The following is a 6,000-nucleotide window of genomic DNA, read 5'->3' as shown; positions in this document are numbered from 1 at the left end:
ATTATTAGTTTACAGCTGCCTTAAAATGGACCTGAACTCTTGTACAGGACAGAAAGGTAACATAGAGAAATGCACCCTGTATATATTTAGAGTTTAACCTGTCTAATCCTCCCTCATCTTTGACTAATCACAACTGTAATTTGATTTCGCTACTGTGTCAGCTGGCTGCCTTGGCAGCTAATTTGACTGCTATGGCAGATAAGCTAATTTGAAAGCACAGGATGTTAACCCTATGCCTGCTTCCATAAAAGCAGGAAGTAGACACGCTGCAGATTTATGTTAGGATTTGTATCATCTGTAACAAAGAAATGCTTTTCTTTAAAGGTTATTATGCTGTTGCTTATCTTTTAGAGCAGAGAGGAGGTTCTGGGAAAGCACGCCCGGCCAAGACACGCATGGGCAGTTGGCCCCGGACTGGAGGACTTTCCAGGGCCAATTGCAGGTGAACAGAGAAGTAGAAGAGGATGGCATGGGGCTGGAAGAAGCCCCGGGTATGTATATTTTCTTTATAATCCCCTATCTCGGGTTCCCTTTAAGATAACCATACACAATACAGTATGCATCTTTTTTTCATGATTTTCCTGTATAAGTCGTTGGTTGCTACGATAAAAAATGTCAGTTAAAAAGATATCATATAGGAGAAACACAGTGATATTTGAGAAGTGAAATTAAGTTTATTGGATTTGCAGAAAGTGGGCAGTAATTGTTACAAAATTAGGCAGGTGCATAAATTTGGGCACCATAAAAAAGAAATTAAATCAATATTTAGTAGGACCTCCTTTTGCAGAAATTACAGCCCCTAAACGCTTCCTGTAGGTTCCAATGACAGTCTGGATTCTGGTTGAAGGTATTTTGGACCATTCCTCTTTACAAAACATCTCTAGTTCAGTCAGGTTTGATGGCTTCCAAGCATGGACAGCTCCCTTTAACCTCCCTGGCGGTAAGCCCGAGCTGAGCTCGGGCTATGCCGCGCAGGAGGATTTCTCCGCATCTATTGGGGCGATTTGCCCCATTCAAAGTGCTGTGCGCGCAGCCAGAACTTTGCTAGCCGCGCGCACAGCTCGATCGCCGCCACTCTGCGGCGATCGCCCGCACGCAGCGGCGAAAGAGGCCCCCCCCCCGCCAGAGCCCTGCGCTGCCCGGACCAATGAGTTCCGGGCAGCGCTATGGGCTGGATCGGGTGTGGCTGACGTCCATGACGTCATTCCAATCGTCGCCATGGCGACAGGAGAAGCCAAACAGGGAAACGCGTTATATACGCGCTCCCCTGTTTGCTATTAGTGCCAGCGACGATCGCACTAGAGGGACACATGCGCCCTCTAGTGGTGTTTCATGTAGCTACCACTCTGGTAGCTTTACATGAAACAAATTTTTTTTTTTTTTAAAAAAAGGATTTTTGCCCATTTGGGAAAAAAAATTAACCGCCAGGGAGGTTAACTCACACCACAGATTTTCAATTATATTCAGGTCTGGGGACTGAGATGGCCATTCCAGAATGTTGTACTTGTTCCTCTGCATGAATGCCTTAGTGGATTTTGAGCAGTGTTTAGGGTCATTGGCTTGTTGAAAGACCCAGCCCCAGCGCAGCTTCATCACTGATTCCTGGACATTGGTCTCCAGAATCTGCTGATACTGAGTGGAATCCATGCGTTCCTCAACTTTGACAAGATTCCCAGTGCCTGCACTGGCCACACAGCATGGAACCACCACATTTTACTGTAGGTAGCAGGTGTTTTTCCTGGAATGCGGTGTTCTTTTTCCTCCATGCATAGCGCCCCATTGTTATGCCCGAATAACTAAATTTTAGTTTCATCAGTCCACAGCACCTTATTCCAAAATGAAGCTGGCTTGTCCAAATGTGCTTTAGCATACCTCAAGCAGCTCTGTTTGTGCTGTGGGTGGAGAAAAGGCTTCCTCTGCATCACTCTCACATACAGCATCTCCTTGTGTAAAGTGTGCCGAATGGTTGAATGATGCACAGTGATGTTGTAGGTCTATGGTGCTGGTCTGTTGGTTGACTCTGACTGTTCTCACCATTCGTCGCTTCCGTCTGTCTGAGATTGTTCTTTCTGAACTGAGCTTGTGGTCTTCCATTTCCTGAATATGTTCCTAACTGTGAAAACAGAGAGCTGAAATCTCTGAGACAGCTTTCTGTATCCTTCCCCGAAACCATGATGGTGAAAAATCTTTGTTTTCAGGTCATTTGAGAGTTGTTTTGAGAACCCCATGTTGGTACTCTTCAGAGAAAATTAAAAGAGAAGGGAAACTTACAATTGACCCCCGCCCAAATTTATGCACCTGCCTAATTTTACTAAAACAATTACTGCCCACTTTCTGTAAATCCAATAAACTTCCTTTCACTTCTCAAATATCACTGTGTGTGTGTCTCTTATATGATATATTTAACTGACATTTTTTTATCATAACATCCAACGATTTATACAGGAAAATCATGACGATTAACAAGGTTGCCCAAACTTTCGCATTCCCACTGTAGCACTAAGGGATCCATTCACTAAGCGTTTACCACATTCGATCATGCAGAAAACTGAAGAAAACAGCTGATTTTACTCAACATTTTATCAAATGTGTATTCACAAAGGCTATTACTGCATGACAAGCTTAAATTACCGACCAGTGAGGTAAAATACCGACTTGTGCGGAAAATACCTCAAGAAATGTCAATTCGCAAAGATTAGAGTATTCAGTAAAACCAAGTGAGAAGTGAGGTATTTATCTCCAGGCTACAGCTGTCATTATCCAACACTTAGCATGCAATAAAACGTTACAGACAAAGGAGACAGCCAATAGGAGGAGCCACCCTGTCCTGCTACTCCCTCCATTGGTGCTGATATACTGTCAGGAGGGACATGTTTCTCTCCCCCAGGCAGCAGAGAAGAGAGCCAGTGCAATGACAGCTTTTGCTGTCCTACCTCACTGCACTGCGCATAAGCAGTGTATTCTCAATTACTGTTTACCCTAAATTCTTTAAATTGTAGGCCTCCTACACACCCCAAATTTTGAGGGTATGGAAGGGACCCCCCAATCTACCTCTATACAAAATTGAAGGCACCAGCAGGGCTCGGGGGGCTGCAAATTTGGGATGTGTGAGGTATGTATGAGGCCTATAACTGAAAGCAGGAGAAAAAACGATCCTGGCACGCATGTGTATGAGAACAGACAAGACAAATAACATTTATATTGCGCTTTTCTCCTGGAAGACTCAAAGCGCCAGAGCTGCAGCCACTATGACGCGCTCTATAAGGAGTAGCAGTGCTTAGGGAGTCTCCTACTGAATAGGTGCTGGCTTACAGAAATGAAAGAGCCAAGAGTTGAACCCAGGTCCTCCTGTGTCAGAGGGAGAGCCCTGAACCAGTATACAGGATCTTCTCAAAAAAGTAGCATATTGTGATAAAGTTCATTATTTTTTGTAATGTACTGATAAACATTAGACTTTCATATATTTTAGATTCATTACACACAAGTGAAGTAGGTCAAAGCCTTTTATTGTTTTAATATTGATGATTTTGACATATAGCTTATGAAAACCTAAAATTCCTAGCTCAAAAAATTAGCATATAACGAAAAGGTTCTCTAAACGAGCTATTAACCTAATCATCTGAATCAACTAATTAACTCTAAACACCTGCAAAAGATTCCTGAGGCTTTTAAAACTCCCAGCCTGGTTCATTACTCAAAACCGCAATCATGGGTAAGACTGCCCACCTGACTGCTGTCCAGAAAGCCATCATTGACACCAGGGGCGTAGGAATAGGCCCTGCAGCCCCTGCGCCCGCGGGGGGGCCCGGCTTCCCCCCTGGGGCCCGCTCGGGGCCGTTTTGTGGGTGCTGGAGGGGTGGCAGCATGAGGGGAAAGCCTTGCCCACAGTCGGCGGGGAGAGGGGTAGTTCCCCCCTCTCCCTCACCTCGGGGCTCTCCCCTCTGCGCTCCCCTCCAGCTCGTAAGTGTCTGTGGGGCTGTGGTGGGCAGCGAGCGGCGGGCAGATACATACCTGCTTCCGTGCGTTCCATCGGAGACTTCTCCCTCTAGCGGCTGACGTCACTTCCGTCAGCCGCTAGAGGGAGAAGTCTCCGATGGAACGCACGGAAGCAGGTATGTATCTGCCCGCCGCCCACCACAGCCCCACAGACACTTACGAGCTGGAGGGGAGCGCAGAGGGGAGAGCCCCGAGGTGAGGGAGAGGGGGGAACTACCCCTCTCCCCGCCGACTGTGGGCAAGGCTTTCCCCTCATGCTGCCACCCCTCCAGCACCCACAAAACGGCCGCGAGCGGGCCCCGGGGGGGGGCGCTCAGAAAATCTGCAGGGGGGCCCGGTGGGGCCTAGTTACGCCCCTGATTGACACTCTCAAGCAAGAGGGTAAGACACAGAAAGAAATTTCTGAACGAATAGGCTGTTCCCAGAGTGCTGTATCAAGGCACCTCAGTGGGAAGCCTGTGGGAAGGAAAAAGTGTGGCAGAAAATGCTGCACAACGAGAAGAGGTGACCGGATCCTGAGGAAGATTGTGGAGAAGGACCGATTCAGGACCTTGGGGGACCTGCGGAAGCAGTGGACTGAGTCTGGAGTAGAAACATCCAGAGCCACCGTATACAGGTGTGTGCAGGAAATGGGCTACAGGTGCCACATTCCCCAGGTCAAGCCACTTTTGAACCAGAAACAGCGGCAGAAGCGCCTGACCTGGGCTACAGAGAAGCAGCACTGGACTGTTGCTCAGTGGTCCAAAGCACTTTTTTCAGATGAAAGCAACATTTGCATGTCATTCGGAAATCAAGGTGCCAGAGTCTGTAGAAAGACTGGGGAGAGGGAAATGCCAAAATGCCTGAAGTCCAGTGTCAAGTACAGGTCAGGCGTTTCTGCCGCTGTTTCTGGTTCAAAAGTGGCTTTATCTGGGGAATGCGGCACCTGTAGCCTATTTCCTGTACATGCCTGTACACAGTGGCTCTGGATGTTTCTACTCCAGACTCAGTCCACTGCTTCCACAGGTCCCCAAGGTCTGGAATCGGTCCATCTCTACAATCTTCCTTAGAGTCCGGTCACCTCTTCTCGTTGTGCAGCGTTTTCTGCCACACTTTTTCCTTCCCACAGACTTCCCACTGAGGTGCCTTGATACAGCACTCTGGGAACAGCCTATTCGTTCAGAAATTTCTTTCTGTGTCTTACCCTCTTGCTTGAGGGTGTCAATGATGGCCTTCTGGACAGCAGTCAGGTCGGCAGTCTTACCCATGATTGCGGTTTTGAGTAATGAAACAGGCTGGGAGTTTTTAAAAGCCTCAGGAAACTTTTGCAGGTGTTTAGAGTTAATTAGTTGATTCAGATGATTAGGTTAATAGCTCGTTTAGAGAACCTTTTCATGATATGCTAATTTTTTGAGATAGGAATTTTGGGTTTTCATGAGCTGTATGCCAAAATCATCAATATTAAAACAATAAAATGCTTTGAACTACTTCAGTTGTGTGTAATGAATCTAAAATATATGAAAGTCTAAAGTTTATCAGTACATTACAGAAAATAATGAACTTTATCACAATATGCTAATTTTTTGAGAAGATCCTGTACTATCCAGCCACTGACGTAGCAGCAAAACGTGACGGGAAGCAAAAGCTGTCTTTGTGCCGGCACAGAAGTTGTTCCCCTTGCCTGCAGCCCTTTATTATTATTATTTAGTATTTATATAGCGCCGACATCTTCCGCAGCGCTTTACAGAGTATATACAGTGGTGTGAAAAACTATTTGCCCCCTTCCTGATTTCTTATTCTTTTGCATGTTTGTCACACTTAAATGTTTCTGCTCATCAAAAACCGTTAACTATTAGTCAAAGATAACCTAATTGAACACAAAATGCAGTTATAAATGATGGTTTTTATTATTTAGTAAGAAAAAAACCTCAAAACCTACATGGCCCTGTGTGAAAAAGAAATTGCCCCCTGAACCTAATAACTGGTTGGGCCACCTTTAGCAGCAATAACTGCAATCAAGCATTT

Source organism: Hyperolius riggenbachi, chromosome 2 (genome assembly GCF_040937935.1).
Source record: "Hyperolius riggenbachi isolate aHypRig1 chromosome 2, aHypRig1.pri, whole genome shotgun sequence".
NCBI lineage: Eukaryota > Metazoa > Chordata > Amphibia > Anura > Hyperoliidae > Hyperolius > Hyperolius riggenbachi.
This window is presented reverse-complemented; position numbering follows the sequence as displayed.